Raw genomic sequence first — 21440 nt, 5'->3', positions numbered from 1 at the left:
AAAATTATGATAACAAAAATAATGACTACTATTTCAAGGAACAGAGCAGGGAAAATTTCAAGAAATGACAGAAAAGATCTGCATATTATAAATTGAAAATAAAAATGAATATGAATAAATCTCAGTTTTCCTTACCTACAATATTATAATAAACATTAATAGTATGAAGACAAGAAAAGAAATTTTGAAACAGCTTAGAAAAAAGTATTTTGTAACAAAAAGCATTGATGACAAATAGAAACTGGTTCATCCTCCTACTATCATTATAATAACAATAATTTTCACATTTATATAACACAATATGGTTTATAAAACATTCCTATAATAGAAGGGAAACTTCTTAAAGTTGGGAATTATTTCTTTTTTTTTTTAGGCAATTGGGGTTAAATGACTTGCCCAGGGTCACACAGCTAGTAAGTGTCAAGTGTTTGGTCTGAGGTCAGATTTGAACTCTGGTCCTTCTGACTTCAGGGCCAGCGCTCTATCCACTGCACCACCTAGCTGCCCCTGAGAATTGTTTCATTTTTGTCACTTTTTTTAGTACTTAGCACAGTACTTTTCATGAAGCAAGCACATAACAATAACTGCTTATTGAATAGAATTGAAAAGAGAATTTCAAATTATCTATAACTTCATAAGAAAGTATTTAGTTGTTTTGGCAATTAGGGAATGTAAATCTAAAAAACTTCAATGTAACAACTGACATATATGTAATGGCTTCTCATTTTCAAAGTGCCTTCTATTTGATATCTCATTTGAACCACAACAATCCTGTAGAGGTATTTCCTACAGGTATATTTCTACCCATATTACAGATGAGAAAATTAACTTGTCTTTGGTCAAACATTTGTGTGTATCAAGGTTGGGATTTGGACCCAGATGTTCCTAACTCCAGATCTACCACTCTATCTATTCAACCATGCTTACTTTACATCTTCTACATACTACATAAGAAAAGATGATTTCAAGTGAAATTCATATGCATGATAAGACATTACTAGATGAATTGTTAAATACCATGCATCTTTTTGGAAAGCAATGTGTGTATATCTATTTCTATCATCATCTTCTTCCTCTCCTCTCTCTCTCTCTCTCTCTCTCTCTCTCTCTCTCTCTCTTTCTCTCTTTCCCTTTGACCCAGTAATTCCATCACTAGAAGAAGTATGCTATTGTGAAGAAAAAGTAATTGGTACAAAAATACCTTTGTCAGCGTTTTTGTAAATGTGAAAATATGAAAATGACTTTACTGTCGAATGAGCAGGAAGTGTCTGAGCAAATTGTAATATATGAATGAAGTATAATATTATTATACCATGAAGAATGACAAGTATCCACATTAAGAAATTTTGGGGTCGGGGAGGACTTACTTGAAGTGATATAGAGTGAAGAAACTGGAACCAAAAGAATATATGCATTGACTAAAACTATGTAAAAAATCAAACCAATGGCAATAAAATAAATCTGAAGAATACACAGAAAACAATGGGTAATGAAAAGGGAACATAAATAAAACAAAGACTTGATGGAAGAAAAATATAAGACTAATCATATACTCTGAGTTTTAGGCTCAAATCTGCCCGAAACCAATTTATTTAACATATATCAGAGGGACAGAGACAGAGAGAGATTCAAAGTGGCATAGCCTCCATATGCTCCAACATGGTTCTCTGACCTAAGACAATTTTAGGTAACATATAAATCTTGAACAAGGAAAAGATCACATATATGTTAAAATACAAATTTGACTCCAGAATAGTCATTACTTTGTTCCTAATTAGACCATTTCCCCTCAAGAGTTCCTGTCTGTGAGTGGTATCTTGAATTTCTAAAGAGAAGACAGTGTCTTCAGATGAGATAGTAATGACTTCATGGAGTGGGGAGTCAATGATACCATTTAGAGAAGAGTTAAGTTTGGTTTAAAATCTTTACTCCATTTTAAAAAAAGGTTCTAGCCTTTGTTCTTCCCATTTTCCCAAAGGAAAAGTCTGGAAATGGTTTTAGGCTGGAGGAATTTTTTGTTGTTGTTCAATCATTTCAGTCATGTGTGACTTCATACTTCATGACTCCATTTGGAGTTTTCTTGGCAAAAATACTGGAGTGGCTTGCCATTTCTTCTCCAGCTCATTTTACAGATGAGGAACTGAGCAAATACAGTTAAGTGACTTGCTGAGGGTCATATAAATAATAAGCATCTGAGGTCAGATTTGAACTTAAGAAGATGTCTTCCTGACTCCAGGTCCAGCATTCTATCCACTGCACTGCCTAGCTGCCCACAGGCTGGAAATGACATTTCTAGAGACACTAAAAATACAGTTTTAAAAAATGCTTCCACAAGGTCGATTTTATACTGTATTACTTTTATAAGAGAAGTTACTGCTAGTTCATGTATATTTGAAGTCAGGAATGTGGCTAAGAAGGGAGAAAATGGCCTTGTCCCTTGAACTAGTTTTGTTCTTGCGCTTTCCAAACTCATTCATTTTCATGGGACACCAAACAAGTCTTGGGGATTGAGAATTGTAAACTTCAGATCTGCAAATTGGCAAAGATGAACAAAGATGGGAATAATCAATGTTGGAGGGGTTTGGGAAAGATATACACACTGACACCCTGTTGGAACTGTAAAATTGGTTCAACCATTCCAGAAAGCAATTTGGAATTGTGTTAAGGAAGTGACTAAGATGCCCATACCTCGGACCCAGAGATTCCATAGTTAGGCATATACTCCAGGGAAGTAAAAGATAAAATTAAGGATACCATGTACCCCAAAATATTTATAGCAGCACTTTTTGTGGTAGGAAAAGTTGAAATAAAACAGATACACATTGATTGGGAAATGGTTACATACATTGTGGTATACTAATAGAATGGAATGTCATTACATTGTAAGAAACAATGAATATGAAAAATATGGAAAAGAATGGAAAGACTTATGAACTGATGCAGACTGACAAAAAAAAAAAAGGACGAGGAAAACTATACATAATGACTGCCGTAATGTAAATGAACAAAAAAAATATCGAAAGAGCTTGGCCCTGAAGAGAAGAATCCTCCTTCTAGCATTTATATAACACTTCAGAATTTACGAAAACAATAAAATTTGCTTCATAAATATTATCTCATTCGATCCTCACAACAGCTCTGGGAGCTATTATTATCCCCACTTTAGATGATGAAATCGAGGCAAAGAGAGATTAAGTGACTTGTCCAGGATCATATAGGTAGTAAGTGTTTGAGGCTGTATTTGAACTTAGGGCTTCCTGACCAGTTCCAGCCCACTATCCATAGTGCCACCTAACATTTTTTTTATGTTGTAGTGTTTCTATTTGTAGATTAAATTTGCAATAAACATGCTTAAAATGGACAAAAAAAAGAAAATACACTTCTCTCCCTTCAAAGGAAAAGGTATGTCCACTATTACATTGTGGATGTGATGAAATACTGTGTACACTAGATGAAATACTGCATCAAACATGCTACCCATGGGCAATATTGCTGTCTCATTACTCTGGAGTAGAGACTTAAACCAGATTAAAATGCAATTGGGAAAGATTTAATGAAATAAATGCAAATACAATAAGAAGTCAACATGTGGCTGCAGGGATCCGTGTGTTTAGTTTAGTCACCCTATTTCTGAGTTTGACCACTGGTGCACACTATCAGGCTCAGTCAATATGTTGGTTACATTTCTGGAACTGCTTTCTCTCCCCTTTTTCTTTTCTATTCATTTGTTATAAGGAATGAGTCTGGGTAATGGGTTGAGATATTTATTAGAAAATGGAAGTGATATAAAAATAAAAGACAACAATTAAATTTTTAAAAATAGTCTCAGGAGAAATTATTGTCTTTTCCCATAGCAAAGCTCAGATCCATCTAAAATTCCAACACTATAAATGAAGCACAGTAGGTACAATAAAAAAACACACTCAGCTTGGAAGTTGAAAGATATAGGTTTTAGTCCCAGTTCTGCCAAGACATAGGAATGGATTTGAGTCTCAGCTGTTACTATCTCTTAGAGGTATGACTATGGGCAAGTACCAGGATGTTATAGAATAGAGATCTGAATACAGATCTCCTGATGCCAAGCTCAGCATTCTTCCCATAATAGCAAACAGCAAATGGGATAATATACTTAAGAGCTGTAGAGATGTACTTTATGACATTTATACACCTCAGTTTTCTTCCATGTAAAACTTCTCTACTTACCTTGTAGGGCTAATAAACTAATTCATGTGAAAGCAAAGTGAACTATAAAGTATTTAGGTTTCACCCCTACTCCATTTCTAATCCTGCAGACACCCCTCACTTAGGGTATCAGGAAGGAGGAAGTCATTTGGTTTTCCCTCTCTGTATGACACATACCTGACTTCACAGGTTACTTAAGTGTATTGTACTTCCTGCAAGAAGCAGTAAACAGCTCTATAATCCCTTTATAAACACAGATTAAATCCTAGTAAAAGCTTCATGGAAGTAAAGGGATTTGAGAGGTTTTGGATTCTTTGCAGGTGTCAAAGGGATCTGATACCAGTGTGGTTCCACTGGCAAAGGACCAACAAATGAGCTAATTTCTTTGCTTGGGGCCTTTTCTCACAGAATACAGGCTCTCTAATAATTCCAGAGAAACTCTTCCACATCCATATGAAAAAAAATGATTAATAAGGAAAAATGAAAAAGTTAAGTGCTTCCTGACATTCCCTGTGCAAAAGCTAAATGGAGCAAATATTCTTTCTGTTCTAGAACCTTTCAAAGAGCTTTTTTCATGTTAACTTTGTAAGGTAGGTAGTGCAAATATTATCATCCCCATTTTGCTGAAGAGAAAACTGAGGCACAGAGAAGAGTGATTGGCCCAAGGTCACACAAACAGCAAGCAGCAGAATAGAGATTTGAATACAGATCTCCTGATTTCAAGCTCAGCATTCTTCCCATAATAGCAAATTTTAAATGAGATAGTATACTTAAGAGCTGTATAGGAGTAAATTTCCACATAAGTAAGAGTTACTAGTAAAAACCCTCCTTCATGATTCACAACATTCTATCACTCAGTAAATAGTGACCTAAACCAGTGGAAAGTGTTAATTTAAGACTTACAGATCACAGAACATTGGAAGGGTCATAGGGTCGTACCAGTCTGACAGATATTAAACTTCTAGAAATTTTTTTAAAACTGATGTAAAAAATCTCCCTTATACACATCTTTTTCAGGAAACAAAAGGAAAATGAGGAGAATGGACATAAATGTACTACTTTTTATTCTTTTTTCCCTCTATAGTATTTTGATTGGTGATTTCATCAGCTCCCAGAGTTTCACTGACTGAGTGAATATGCTGAGGATTCTCAGATCTACCTATCTAGACCTAATCTCTCTCCTAACCTCCATACTTTCATGTCCAACTGCCTATTAGATATCCCAACCTGGATGTTTTACAGACACCTTAAACTCAGTATGTCCAAAACTGAGCTCATTATCTTTCTTCCCAAAACTACCCCCTTTCAAACTTTCCTGTTTCTCTCTAGGGTATCATCCTTTGAATTACTTAAGTTGTTTAAAATGGCCCCAAACATAGTGCTGAAGTACTGTCTAGCATCCCTAAGTATAAGACAGCTCTGATGTGCCTTAGAGAGAAAATATGTGTATTAGTTAAGCTTCATTCAGGCATGAGTTATAGTACTATTGATTGTAAGTTCAGTATTAACAATAGGCTACATCCCAATAAGAATTCATCGAGCTGTACATGAGAGTGCTCTGGAAAGTGCAAAAGTAAATATTGTGACTATACTCTGACCCAGAGAGACCACTATTAAGTCTATACCCTAAGGAGATCAAAAAAAGAGGAAAGACACCCATATATACAAAAACATTCATAGCTGCTGCTTCTTTTCTTTTTTTTCTTAGTGGCAAAGCACATAAGGTCATGATCATCTTTAATGCTTCACCTAAAAGCGGGGTGAATAGATATAACAGTAACAGAATCAATAATAGGACCGTTTGCTCTTGGGACCACATGGAAGTAATCTCGGTGAAATAAATTCCTGAGACTTTTCTCCCTACTGAGGGCTTACAGCATATCTTTCTTATCTGAACAGCAGGTAGGCAGGAATAAGCAAGAGCCCTGGCCAGTTAGTGTCTTTTGAATACATTCTCACTTCCAGCTCAGCGGCCAATCAATCTGTTGATTCACCATATAGCTAATCAGCTGGAACCAGTTAGAGAATGTCTGCACATGGTCCTAATTGGCAAATAGGGCCCTTCCATTGTGCTTTACCACATGGGTTAGTAGCAGACAAAGCACACCATGCATCTTCTAGAGACAGAACAATAAAGTGGACAAGTTTGATAATGTAAAATTGAGAAAAATTACACAAACAAAATCAATAGTCAGAATTAAAAGAGAAACAGTGAACTGGGAAAAATCTTTACAGAAAATTTATCTGAAAATCTGATATCCAAGATATATAGGGAATCAATACAAAGTTTTGAAAGATGAAATAGGAATTAAGAGAGCTAATAATAAATGACCTTGGTTGTTTTTATAAAACTTGAACCAAAGTCATCTGCTGCAAGAAAGAGAGCATAGATTAATATGGGGGCAGGAGAAGAATAGCTGATTTGGGGAATTTGATGGAGAATTAATCAGATGAGTAAAAGAATTACCATGTAGTGTTGAGGATCCAATTGATATTATTTAGCATGCCTTCATATAGTACTCTGTAAGTATAGTGTAGTAACTTTTTCTTGCAGTCCTCAGTGGGTCAGGAGTAGTAGCTGAGAAGAGAATTAATGGGGAGTGACTCAGGTTGGAGATTAGAAGAGTAGGGACAATAGAAGACAAGGGAGCAAGGGACTAAGGGCTGGTTGAAAAGGCTGATTGCAGGATCCTGCCTGAAGAGAGGGAATGGAAGCTGGAAGAACAGTGGGAGAATAGAAAGAGATCAAGATATTGGAGATCAGGATGAGATTAAAGATCTGTTGCAGGAGGAGTGAGGTCATAGAAAAAGAAGAAGAAAAAGAGACGATGAGAGAGGAGAATTTTAGAGTTATGATGTTGGAAGCAGAATAGCTTTCAAGGATAGTGATACCTCTGTTGTCATTATGCACGGACTCTGGAGCACTTTGCACAGCTCTACCTCACTTAAATCCAATTCATGTGCAAGTCAAGACATCATCATCCTTCCAATGTCATTAGTACTCTTCAAGAATGAAGGATGAACAATAACAAAGAGCTGTGTAGATTACTGAGAGGTTAAGTGAATTGCCCAGGGTCATACAACCACTATATGTCAAAGACAAGACTTAAATGTAGGTCTTCCTGACTGGTAAGGCCAGCTCTCTATCCACTCCACCATGAAACATCTTAACCAAAATAAGCATCCTAAAAACACAGATATGACCACATCACTCATCTGCACAAAAATCTTCATTGACTTTCTGCTTCCTCTAAGATGAAATAAAACTCTTTGGCCTTGTTTTTATTCACCATAAATACGAAGAAGGTGAAACTAACTCCATTTTTGTGCATTTCTCTAACCCTGGAGCAGGGACTACAGGAATCAGAGAGTACTTGTCACTCAAGGAAGAGTGTTTTCAAGTTGGGAAGAGTGGAATTTTAGGGGTGCGAAGTCATCTAATGTTCAGCCTTTTAAGACCCTCCAAAACCTTGCTCTTAACATAGCTTTCCAGACTCATTTCACATTATTCCTCTTTCATGAACTATATTCCAGTCAAAGTGTTTCCCCAACTTGATATCCTAGCTCCCACCTCACTGCATGCACTGAACTATTCCCCATACTTGGAGCACAAACCCTCCTCAACTCCATTCTCCAAAGCCTTATCTACCATTGAGGATTAGCAGGTGCTACTTCCTTACACAGCACTTTCTTGATTCCCCCTCCTTTCTCTCCCTCCTCAAATCACTTTGTGTATCTATCTATCGATCTATCTATCTATCTATCTATCTATCTATAGATAGAATAGATAGATAGATAGATAGATCTATATCTATATATATATCTCATTTATTTATTTGTTTGTTGGTGCACCTGTATCTGGTGAGGAAAGATAGGCTCCTTGAGGGCAGGGATTGTTTCCCTTTGATCTTTATATTCTGAGTCTCCAAGACAGTAGTTATTTTCTTATTTGTTGCTGCTGTTTTTCAATATTTTTTTTTGGTTTACATTTGAGTTCCAAACTGTTTCCCTCCCTCCCAATCCCACACTAAGGAAGACCAACATTTGACACAGATATTTATGTGAAACTATACAATACATAGTTCCATATATCAATTCTTTTTCTGGAAATGTATAGAATCATCCTTCATGTGCCCTTTGTAGATGTCTTGAATATTCATGTAACTCAGAATAGCTTAGTCCAGGGGTGGGAAACTGTGGCCTTGAAGCTACATGTTGTGTTCTAGGTCCTTGAGTGCGACCTATTGACTGAGTCCAAGTTTTCTAGAACAAATCCTTTTATTAAGGGTATTTGTTCTGTGAAGTTTGGATTCAGTCAAAGGGCCACAGCAGAGCACCTAGAGGGCCACATGTGGCCTCCAGGCCTCAGTTGCCCCACCCTTGGCTTAGTCATTCACAATTACTGTTGGAACAAAATTGAATCTAGAAACATTCTCTTAATCCTGCTCATTTCACTCTTCATTATTTCATGTAAGTCTTTCCATGTTTTCTTAAAATCAGCCTTCTCATCATTTCTTATAGCACAGTAATATTTCATCACATTCATATACCACAATTTATTCAGCCGCTCCCCAGTTGATGAACTTCCTCTCAGTTTCCAGTTCTTTGATGCCACAGAGAACTGTTACAAATATTTTGAAACATATAGGTTCTTTTCCTTTTCCCCAGATGACCTTGGGAAACAGACCTAATAACAGTATTACTAGGTCAAAGAGTGTAAACAGTTTTAAAACTCTTCAGGCATAATTCCGGATTGCTTTCCAAAATGGATGGATCAGTTCACAGTTCCACCAACAGTGTATTAGTGTCGCAATTTTTCTACATCCCCTCCAATATTTGTTATTTTCCCTTTATATCATTTTAGCTAATCCAATAGATGTGAGATTGTATCTCAAATTGTTTTAATTTGCGTTTCTCTAATCAATAATGATTTGGAGTATTTTTTTCATATAACTATAGATTGCTTTGATTCTTCCTCCAAAGCAGGATTCATTTCCTTTGATCATTTATCAGCTGGGGAATGACTCCTGGCCTATGTTTAAGGCAGTTATGTCTTTCTCATCTGAACAGAAGCAAGAACACCCATAATCTGATTCTTGCTAACCATAATTAAATTCCAAGACCCCCAGGAACCTGTATTCTCATAACTCTTGGTCTCTGAATGACCTTTAGCTTCCCTTGCCCCACCTCTTGCTCCAGTACTTTGCAAAGGAAAGTCTCTACAGCCGAAACATCAAATGATAGCCATGCCAACTCCAAGACTACTAACAGCATTCTGCAGCTCTACCCAAAATCACTGTAACAAATAGGGCTCAGCTAGGTGGCACAGTCGGTAAACTGGAGTCAAGAGGACTTGAGTTCAAATGTGGCCTCAGATACTTACTAGTGGTGTTCCCCTAAGAAAGTCACTTAACCCTTTTTGCCTCAGTTTCCTCATCTGCAAAATGAGCTGGAGAAGGAAATGGCAAATTAATTTAATATCTTCGCCAAGAAAACCCCAAATGGGTTCTTATAAATTTGACAAAGTTCTCTATATATTAAGATATGAGGCCTTTATCTGAGAAACTGTCTACAAAAATGTTTTCCCAATTTTCTGCTTTCTGTCTAACCTTGGGGTACATGTTAATGTGTTTTATTTGTACAAAATTTTTTTAATTTAATGTAATCAAATTTATCCTTTTTACATCTCACAATGCGTTGTATCTCATGTTTATTCATAAATTCTTCTATCCATAAATTTTATACATAATATGCTCCATGTTCTTCTAATTTACTTACAATATCTCCCTTTATTTCTAAGTTACATATCCATTTTGACCTTAAATGGTGTAAGATAATGATATACGCTTAGTTTTTGCCAGACTACTAATTTCTAGTTTTCCCAACAATTTTTAGCAAACACTGAATTCTTATCCTGAAACCTTACATGTATCAAAAAACTATAATCATTTACTATTGTTTATTTTATATCTATTTTATTCCACTGATCCACCATTCTATTCCTTAGCCAGTACCAGATAGTTTTGATAACTACCACCTTATAATACAATTTAAGATCTGGCCCTGCTACAACTCCTTCTTTTACAATTTTTTCATTATTTCCTTCCTTTCATATTCTTCACCTTTTGTTTTACCAAATGAATTTTGTTATTATTTTTTCTAGTTCAATAACATAATTTTTTGGTAATTTAATTGGGATGGTGCTGAAAAAGTAAATTAATTTAGGTAGAATTGTCATTTTTATTATTTTGCCTCTGCCTACCCATGGACAATTAACATTTTTCTAATTATTTAAATCTGACTTTATTTGTATAAAAAGTGTTTTATAATTATGTTCATATAGTACTGGGTTTATCTTGTCAAGTATACCCCCAGATATTTTATATCACCTACAGGTATTTTGAGTAAACAATCTCTCACTATTTCTTCTTGTGGAATTTTGTTGGTGATATATAATAATGCTGATGATTTACATAGGTTTATTTTATATTCTGCTACTTTGCCAAAATTATTGTTTCGACCAGCTTCTTAGCTGAATCTCTAGGATTTTCCAAGTATACCATCATATCATCTGCAAAAATAGAGATTCTTATTATCTCATTGCCCATTATGATTCCTTCAGTCTCTTTTTCTTCTCTTATTGCTATTGCAATATTGAATAATATTGGTGATAATGAGCATTCTTGTTTCACGTCTGACCTTATTGGGAAGCATTACAAATAATGCTTGCTGATGGTTTTAGATGATTCTTAACATTTTAAGGAAAATCCACTTATAGCTATTCTTTCAAGTGTTTTTAATATGAATGAGTGTAACATTTTATCAAAAGCTTTTTCTGCATCCATAGATATAATCACGTACTTCTTGTTACCTTTGTTATTGATATAATCAATTATGCTAATAGTTTACCTTATATTGAACAAGCCCTGCATTCCTGACATAAATTCCACTTTGTCATAATGTAGAATCTCTGTGATATATTGTTATAATCAAGTATATTTATAGTAATTTACTACCATAGTAATCTATTCAGGATTTTTGCATCAGTATTCATTAGTGAAATTGGTGCATAATTTTCTTTCTCTGTTTTTACTGTACCTTGTTTAGGTACCAGCACCATATTTGCTTAATAAAAGGAGTTTTGTAGGACTCTTTCTTTGCCTATTATTCCAAATAATTTCTTTAATATTGGAATTAATTGATATTCAAATGTTTGATAGAATTCACTTGTAAATCTAACTGACCTTGATGCTTTTTTTCTTAGGAAAGTTCATTTATGGCCTTTTTGGTTTCTTTTTCTCACATAGATTTATTTAGATATTCAATTTCCTCTTCTGTTAATCTGGGCAGTTAATAATTTTGTAATTATTCTTCCATTTCAATTAAATTGCTAAATTTATTGGCATATAATTGGGTAAAATAATTCCTAATAATTGTTTTAATTTCACCCTCATTAATGGTATATTCACTGCTTTCATTTTGAATACTAGTGATTTTTTTTCTTTTTTTAATTATATGGTTTAAATGTTTTATCAGTTTTTCATAAAACCAACTCTTAGTTTTATTTCTTAATTCAATGGTTTTCTTACATTGAATTTTATTAATCTCACCCTTAATTTTCAGGATTTCTAATTGGGTGTTTAATTGAGGACTTTTAATTTATGCTTTTTCTAATTTTTTCATTGCCTTTTAATTTAACTGAATTTTAAATTTTAATTTAGTTAACTTAATTTAATTAAAAGAGATGGCCCATAAGAAGAAAAATGAGGTAGTTTTTACCAGTTTCTACTAAAATTTTAATTAATTTAATTAATTTAATTTAATTTTTTAATTTAATACTTAATTTTTAAATTTAAAATCCTAAACAAATTACTGGCTGGGAGACTACAACAATATATCATGAAGATTATGAATTGTGACCAAGTGGGATTTATACCAGGAATGCAAGGCTGGTTCAATATAAAGAAAACTATTTATTCTAATTTTTTTAATTTAATTTAATTTAATTTTAATCTAGTTCATTGATCTGCTCTCTCTCTCTCTACTTTATTGATGTAAGCATTTAAAAATATAAATATTTCTTCTGATTACTTTTTTGCTGCATCCCAGAAGTTTTGATGTTGTCTCATTATTTTCTTTAATAAAAGTTATTGTTTTTATGACTTGTTCTTTAACCCAATTATTCTTTAAGATAAGGTTATATAGCCTCCAATTAATTTTCATCTATGTTTCCATGGTCCTTTATTAAATGCAATTTTATTGCATTATGATATGAAAATAATACATTTAGTATTTCTGCTTTTCTGTATTTAACTATAAAGTTTTTATGACCTAATATATGGTCAATTTTTGTTAAAGTGCCATGTACCATTGAGAAAAAGGTATATTCCTATCTATTCCTATTCAATTCTCTCTAGATATCTGTCATATCTAGCTTATCTAAGATTCTATTAATATTTCTTTCTTTGTTTAATAAATTTAATAAGAGTAAATGGCCAACATAGGTTGCTCAGGTCAAAATTACACACATTGGAGACTAAATAATTTTATTTTATATTTTACTCTGATCATATTTACAAGATGGACGCTAACTCTTTTCTTCACTCTGTGCTATCTAGACATGACCCTAAAATTAAGATTTTTAAGAAAGCATAGATTTCCACACATCATGTTTTGTAAATCTCCCAAAACAAAGTGGACTTTACTCAGGACGGTGTATTCCAAGATGGTACCTAATCTAAAGCGCACTGCATTGTGAGTCAAAGGTTCAAATCTTAACTCAGCTACTTACTACCTATGTGACTGAGCAAGTTGCTTTACCTCAAGATATCTCACTTTCTTGTCTTTAAAATGGGAAGAGTGGAACTAAGTTATCTCTAAGGTGGATTTAAGCTCTAAATCTATGATCCTATGACTTCTTTGTGAAAATAAATAAATAAATAAATTCTCAGCAGCCTCTCCCATCTAGATATTTCCCTTAGCCTGAGTATCTACATTGCAAACAAAGTCATCTGGCACCATAAAACATTGAAAACATTCTTTAAATAACATTTGCATAGAAGTTGGTGGAATAAGGAACCAGGAAAGAAAGATGTTTGCTTCATTTGCTTTGCTCTTCCTTCAATGTTAGAGAGTGTCTCTAAGGTGTAATAAAATGCGATGATTACTCAAGGTTTGACATTTTGGATGCTCACCACCAGACACTTTGAGAGATGGCTCATAAGAAGAAAAATAAAGTGGTTTTACCAGTTTCTGCTAAAAATTCCCTAAGACTCAAATCCATATAATCAACCTATAAATTTCCCTAGCTTACTTTACTAAATTCTGATACAAATTCAGGTGACTGCCCCTTTCCCACTCCTGAACCCGTGTTACTAACCCTTCTGTGACTTCTTTTTCCCTTCACATCTGTCCTAAATGTCCACTTTAACTAAAATTTACCCATTTAAAATATTCAGGGAGAAAGGAAGGAACCCCACAAAGTGTGATTTGTCCCACACCTAGAAAAGTATTCGTTTAAGGATAGTTCTCTTGGGGTTGCCTAAGAGTGATCTTTGAAGGTGGCCTAAACTTTGTGTTGCCAGTCTTCTACAGCTTTAAATGTTTATATATAGTAATGTGATTTTGTTTCCTGGAATTAATTAACATTTTCTTGTCCATTGATGAGCAAATATAAAAAACTGAGGCCAAGTTATGTATTATAAAAAATTAAGCAAACTCCACCTTCTCATTCTTTCTGAAAATGTCTTGGGGAACACAGGAGAAGGAATGTAGTAGTGAGATAACATGAGACAGGCAGGATTTGTACCTTCATCCTACCGCCACTCAAATGAAAAAACAGCCTGGAAAAGTTAAGATCCATTGTTCTAGTTTACTAGGTGATTCAATTTGGCATGTCATTTCCATTCAAATGAATCTATAAGTGAGATAAAGTAACTTTCCTAAATGAATGTCCCATCCTCAATGAGATTGAGCTTGCATTGAGAGAAGAATAATATAGGAGTAGGGTCTGTTACTGTATCACCCAAAGAAAGTGATCTAGGAGAGTCTATCATGATTTCATGGTAATATACTACTACTTAGAATGATAAATAATAGCAATAATAATAGGTAGTATTATATGACACTGTAAAATCTTCAGAGCAAGACTATACTCTACTTTTGTTTGTTCATTTTTTCCTTTTTTTCTCCAAAAATAATAATCTTTTGGGAGTAGTTTTGCTTTTTCTTGTTGTTGTTAGTGATGTTTTGGAGGGAAATAATGAAGCAGTAGCATGGAATTAGTGGACAGAGAACCTACTTTGCAGTCAGGAAAACCTGGGTTTAAATCTTGCCTGTAAGACATACTAGCTGTGTGACAATGCCTGAGTCACTCAATATTCATTTAACTTCTTCATGTCCCAAGCAACTCTTGAAGACTATAAATTACAGAAAGTTTACCAGTCTGTATTGGCATTAGGTGACACAGTGGGTAGAATGGCAGGCCTGGAGTCAGGAAGACTCCTCTTCCTGAGTTCAAATCTAACCTCAAACACTTCTTAGCTGTGTGACCTTGGGCAAGTCACTTAACCCTGTTTGACTCAGTTCCTTATTTGTAAAATGAGTTGGAGAAGAAAATGACAAACCACTTCAATATCACTACCAAGAAAACCCCAAATAGGGTCACAAAGAGTCAAACACAACTGAAACAACTGAAAAACAATAGCGATCTGAGTTAGTAGAGGGAATAACCATCCTGGGAGTTCCCTACAGCAATGAAATTATTGATGTGGACAAAAGAAAACTAAGGGGCTATGTTCTCCTTTAGATTTTCAGACCTCTTTCTTCTTTGATGGCCCTAATCTCATTTCTCACAAGAAGGGCATATTCAGTCTACAAATATATAGACTGGTTGCTATGAGACATGTGGCATATTGGATGATGTATATATAGTTACACAAAAAGGATGGTTCAGAAAAAGAACTAGGGATGATGGAACCACATAACTCTTATTAATGGAACTGGAGATATGGTATAACTATTAATGGGGCACAGATGGCAATTGGTTTGCTAGACCGTACCTCAAGTTGCAGACATTCCAAGGGCAAAATCCCACTGAGCTACAGCTAGAGGCCTCATAAGTCCATGAGGTGGATGCCCCAAAAATATGGAATGGAATGGAATGGAATGGGGGAGGGGGAGAGTTTGTGTATGTCTATTAAAGATATTCTAAAGGAAAAAATTGTGTGTCACAACCACAGTAATGTAAATAAAAGCATCTCTAAAAGTCACCAAGATTCAGATCAATGAAAGTAGCTCCGGCTACTTCCACCCTCTTGCACTGAGCTCAGTACAACAAGATTTGCACTAGTCTGGTTGACAAAGCACTCTACTTTTCCATCCCTGGAGCCTGGGATGGGGGTAAAGGGAATCCACATTAAGATTAAGCCAGGAAGAACTGCTCACAAACAGCAGATTTTTAAAGGGAAAACAATGGATATCTGTTTCTTCAATTAAATCAGTTGTGTGTGTGAGAGAGCATCCTGTTTCTTCATGAGACAAAAAGCTCAAATGGTTCTTAACAGTTTACATGGTATTAGGTGCCCAGCCAGAGTTCCCCACAGTTCTACAAATTTCCAAGACATCATAGCCTCTGACTTTTAGATGATGTTTACACTCTGTTATACATATATTATAGGTACCATAACATGATTAATTAGGACTACTTTGTGATTCTGGATTAATCCTGTTAACTTATGGTTATTGTTGTTATTGTTCAGTCATTTTTCAATTGCATCCCACTCTTTGTGACCCCATTTGAGGTTTTCTTGGCAAAGATACTGAGAGTGATTTGCCATTTGGAACTGAAGGAAACAGGGTTAAGTGACTTGTCCAGGTCTGAGGCCAGATTTGAACTCAGGAAGATGAGACTTCCTGACTTCAGGCCCTATCCACTATGCCACCTAGCTGCCCCCAGGTTTTTGGATATATGCTCACTTGCTCATTTCCAAATGGGATAGTGGAAAGAGCCCTGGCTCAGGAGTTAGAGGACCTGGGTCCAAATCCTATCTAATATGCTTATTACATATGTGATCTAGGTAAGTTCCACTTCTCTGGGCCCCAGAAAATAAGCTACCTCCCAACATATCTACTCCTTGATCATCCTCCAAGCCCTTTCTAGGGAGGAACTATACAATGATAACTGGATGTTGTACCAGCAGCAATGTAAAGGAGCCATTCAGTTTTAATCCCAGTAAGCAAGGCCTATATTAGACTTCCCTTTTCCTACTGTCCATGTAAGTGCCCACTCCTCTGACACTAAGATACTACTGTCACTGGAGCCCTTATTTCTACCCCTGACCACCACTGTCCATCACTACTAGAACCCCCATCTTCCTGCTTCTGCCTACCAGTACTAAAGCCTCAATCTGGACCTCCTGCTGTCCACCACTAATGGGATCCACATCTTTACCTTCTGCCCCTTAGCTAACACTGCTGGGACTAGTGTTTGTCCCTACTGTCCCTAGCCAGCACCTCTGGAGCTTATATCTGTGCTCACTGCCCACTGTGCCCAGGGCTAAATCCTCTGCTGCCCCATATCAGGACAAAGTGTTGCCAGAGGCCAGAGAGCTATCTTACTGCAAATCTGGGGCATAATTTTGCCTCCCATGTAGGGTTGCTGCTCCTGGCTTATGCTTCCACTATACTCCTGTATTACAGGAGCTCTGTGGGTTCCCCTGCGGCTAAACTGAGGTAGGGCCTGCTTCTTCCCTCTTATGGTAGGTCTGGGTACTGCAAGCCAGAGTGTCATTGCCCCTGGCTGGTCCACCATATTTGCTGAGGCCTGGAAATGCCACATGGAATGACTTAGGAAATTCCAAAAACTTCTGGATAATTATTCCAAAGTTTAGGTTCCCTTCTGTTAGTGATCATACTCTCTAACATATTAAATTCCTCCTATTGCCAGTCAGCCCCAACTGAGAGATCTTGACATCTCAAACTAACTAGACTGCCACCAAGAATAGGAATTCCCCAGCTCATGATCGACTGTTCAGGAAAAGACATAAATCGACCAAACAAGAAACTCATCTATGCCAATACATGGGCTCTACTTGCCATGTTCAACTATTCCACTGTTGGAGACTGTCTGGAAACTCCAGAAAGAGAGAATTAACAGTTCACAGTTAACAAATGAGTGGGAACGTTTTTAACTGATCCAGCACTCCTGCCTGTCCTCAGCTAATTAAATAGGGGGGCTGGAGTAAAAGTGGTACCTGGGGACAGCAAAGTGGCGCACTGGAGAGAGCACTGGGTCTAGAATCAGGAAAACTTGAGCCTCAAATATTTACAAACTGCATGAGCTTAAGCAAGTCACTTAACCTCTGTTTGCCTCAATTTCTTCAACTATAAAAGGGGGCTAATAATAGCACCCACCTCCCAGGGTAGTTGTAAACATCAAATTGGTCTCTGTCATCAACACTGAGTTGGATATGGGTAATCTATACTCAGATATCCTTCTTTCCTCAACAGCCAAGTAATGTCTCACATCTATTGTCATATTTCCTATAAAACTCAACATCTGCAAGGAAAAAAAAAGAATAGGGGGAGCTAGGCATAAGGAAGAAAACAATACATTTAAGCATGTGACGCATATATAAGAGGAAGAGCTGATCCATAGGTAAGGGCCAGGTATAGATAGCTTTGAATGCCAGCCTAAGAAATTTGGACTTTTTTTTTTTAGGCAATTGGGGTTAAGTGACTTGCCCAGGGTCACACAGCTAAGAGTTATGTGTCTGAGGCTGGATTTGACTCCTGACTTCAGGGCCAGTGCTCTATTCACTATGCCACCTAGCTGCACCTAGACTTTATTCTTAAACAACGGAGAGCCACTGACACTTTTTGAGCGGCAGGACAATGGGTACAAAATGACATTTGAGAATGGGTACAGAGTAAATGGAGGAGGAGAAAAGCTAGAGACTGAATGAGGAATTAAAAAGTCATCTCAACAGATCAAGTAGGAATTAGAGTCTGGCCTAGTAGATGGCAGCAGGAACAGAAGATCAGGGATTTTGTGAATTTGGCAACTGACCGGATATAGCAAGGGAGATGGAAGGGTCAGGAATGACAGAGGCTTTGCAGGATAAATTGTTCTTGGTTATAAACCTACATCTTTTGCCTTTCAGAATATTATAGTCCAATGATCTCCTCTCATTTATATTAGAAGCTTTCAGGACTTACTGGTGTAATCCTAACTGGTCCTTTGATACCTAAAATCTTCCTTTCTGGATGCTTGCAATATTTTTTCTTTGATAAGGAAGCACTAGATCTTGGCTGTGAGATCCCTGATCCTTTTCCTTTCGGGATTTTTTTTAGGGAATAGTAATCCATGTGTATTTTGTATTTTTACTTTTTCCTCGGGTTCCAATAGATCTGGGCAGTTTTTATATAAGATTTCTTGAAATGTAGAACTATCTAAGCTTTGTTTTAATCATGGTTTTTTAAGGTATCTAATGATTCTTAAATTATTTCTCTTTGACTTGTTTTCTAGGACATAATTTTGAAAGCAAGCACCTTACATTTTCTTCTTTTTTTTTTCAATCTTTTGATTCAGTTCTATTCCTTGTTGCACCACGGAGAAATTGATTTCTTTTTAAACTATTCTAATTTTCAAAGAGTCTATTACTTTTCCTTTTTACTTTTCATTAATTTATTTTGATTTATCAACAATCACTTCCATAAGCTTTTGAGTTTTAAATTTTTCTCCCCCTTCCTCCCTAAGATGGCTCGCAGTCTGATATAAGCTATACATATACATTCCCATTAAACATATTTTCACATTAGTGATGTTGTCAGCAAGAATTAGAACCAACAGGAGGAACCATCAGAAAGAGGAAAAAACACAATAGAAGAAAAAAATAGCAAATAGTATGCTTCGATCTGCATTCAAACTCCATAGTTCTTTCTTTGCATGTGGATAGCATTTTTCATCATGAGGCCTTTGGAGATATCTTAGGTTCTTGTATTGCTAAGAAGGGTTAAGTCTATCAAAGTTAGTCATCACACAACATGGCTGTTATTGTGTACAACGTTCTCCTTGTTCTGCTCGCTTCACTTAGCATCAGACCATACAAGTCTTTCCAGGTTTTTCTGAAGTCTGTCTGCTCATCGTTTCTTACAGCACAATAGTATTCCATTACATTCCAGGGAGTCTATTACTTGAGTAAGATTCGTCACTTTCCACTAATGCATTGTTGATGGATTTATGAACTAATGCAACCATTCTGGAGAGCAATTCAGAACTATGTCTAAAGGAAAACCAAATGGTGCATACTCTTGAATGAGTGTTGTCTCAGACAAACTTAGACCTGGGAAAGACCTTAGCTTAAAAAGGCCAAGATCTCCCACTGCAGCTGTGGTCATCTCCAGTCATCTTGATCTCTGTCTTGCCACTGGACCCAGGTGGTTGAAGAGGAGAAAGTCAGACTTGTGACTTTGGACAGCCCTGACCCACTTAAATCCAATTCACTTACAAATCAAGACATCACCCTCCTAATGTCATTGGTCCTCTTCGAGAACAAAGGACAAATAACAACAACAACCACTAGGTTGTTGAGATCATAAAAAAGGGAAAAGGACCTACATGTACAAAAATATTTATAGTAGCCTTTTTCATGGTGGCAAAATACTGGAAATTGAGAGGATGTCCATCAATTGGGAAATGGTGAAACAAGTTATGGTATATGAATGTAATGGAATACCATTGGGCAATAAGAAATGATGAGCAGGCAGATTTCAGAAAAACCTGGAAAGACTTATACAAACTGATGTAAAGGGAAATGAGCAAAACCAGGAAAACATTGTACACAGCAACAATTACATCAGCAACATTGTATGATGATCAACTATGAATGACTTACCTCTTCTCAGCAACACAATGATCCAAGACAAGTACAGAGGACTCATGATGGAAAATGCTATCCACATCCAGATAAAGAACTGATGAACTCTGAATGAAGATTGAAGCATACTTATTTTACTGACTTTTTTTATGATTTTTTTTTCCTTTTGATCTGTTTCTTCTTTCACAACTGTGACTAATATGGAAATGTTTTACATAATTGCACATATATAACCTACATCATGTTGCCTACCATTTTAGGAAGTGAGGGAGGGAAAGAGAAAAATTTGGAACTCAAAATCTTGTAAAAATGAATGCTAAAAATTGTCTTGACATAGAATTGGGAAAAAACAAAATACTATTTAAGAAAAGACTTGTCACTTTCTTTCTAAGCTATTTATTCTTTTTTCATTTATTTCCTCCAGAGACTTTATTTCATTTTTTTAATCTTTTCATTCCTTTTAAATATTCATTTAATTCTTATAGAAAAATCATTTTCCCTCTAAGTCTCTACTTACAATTGTTAGGAAGCTACCCTGTCCTTCTAGGTTGGACTTTTTTTTGGTATCTTTGGATCTGTTATAATTCTTTGTATTTAATTGTATATTCTTGTGCTTACTCATCTCTCCAGACATAGTTCCTTAATTGAGAGTTTATTCCAGTGCCAGACCTGCCATGCTTTTAGTAGGCAATCCTTGGTCTCAACCTAAGTCATCTGAGTTCTTGCACTGACCTATAGATTCTCCTGGATCTTTGAGGTTCAGACCAATAGATGTTCAAGTTCCTATATTGTGTCTCAAGGGAAAGGGATGTTCCAGGACTGAGCACTACCATGATTCCAGACATAGCACACTGGTCATCATCACTCACAGTCACTTCCAACTTCTACACTGTAGGTTTCCAACCACTGTGGAGCTTTTTCAGGAGAATCTGCTACTCTCACTGCTTCTGAAAGTAGAACATGGCAGGTTACACATGTGTCTGGATGTTCTCTAAGTGTGCTGAGAGGCTACTGGTTTATTTGTCTAAGTAAAGTACAAGTGACATCTTTTCCAGTGTGTCCCCTTTCCTGCTGCCTATAAGTTCTGATTGACTTTTTGCATAGTTCTGGGGTAGAAGAATTCACTGTAGTTATTCACTGGATTTCTGGATCATTATGCAATCTAACACTATTTTTAGTTGTTGCTTTTTTTCTTGGCTTCTGTCAGACAGCTGTCTTAACTAGAAGTGTCAAGTTACTGAATTCTATCCTACTGTCTAGTCCTGGTCTCTGTCTCTCTGCCTTCACCAACTGCCTGTCAGTATTATGAACTGGATAATTCAAGTACATCCTGTTCAAAACAGAACTTAGTATCTTTTCCTAAAAATCCAACCCTCTTCC

The 21440-nt window shown here is 36.0% G+C and overlaps 1 protein-coding gene across 1 annotated transcript in view; it reads left to right on the top strand.

Moving 5' to 3' along the window:
* Positions 1-21440, top strand: part of LOC110203061 (sulfotransferase 1C4-like) — a 45076-nt gene that overhangs the window by 2057 nt on the left and 21579 nt on the right. The gene's annotated exons all lie outside the window — the stretch shown is intronic.

Source organism: Phascolarctos cinereus, unplaced genomic scaffold (assembly GCF_003287225.1).
Source record: "Phascolarctos cinereus isolate Bilbo 61053 unplaced genomic scaffold, phaCin_HiC Scaffold_7;HRSCAF=346, whole genome shotgun sequence".
NCBI lineage: Eukaryota > Metazoa > Chordata > Mammalia > Diprotodontia > Phascolarctidae > Phascolarctos > Phascolarctos cinereus.
Note: the sequence above shows the minus strand (reverse complement) of the source record. Positions and strands in the feature narration are given on the sequence as shown.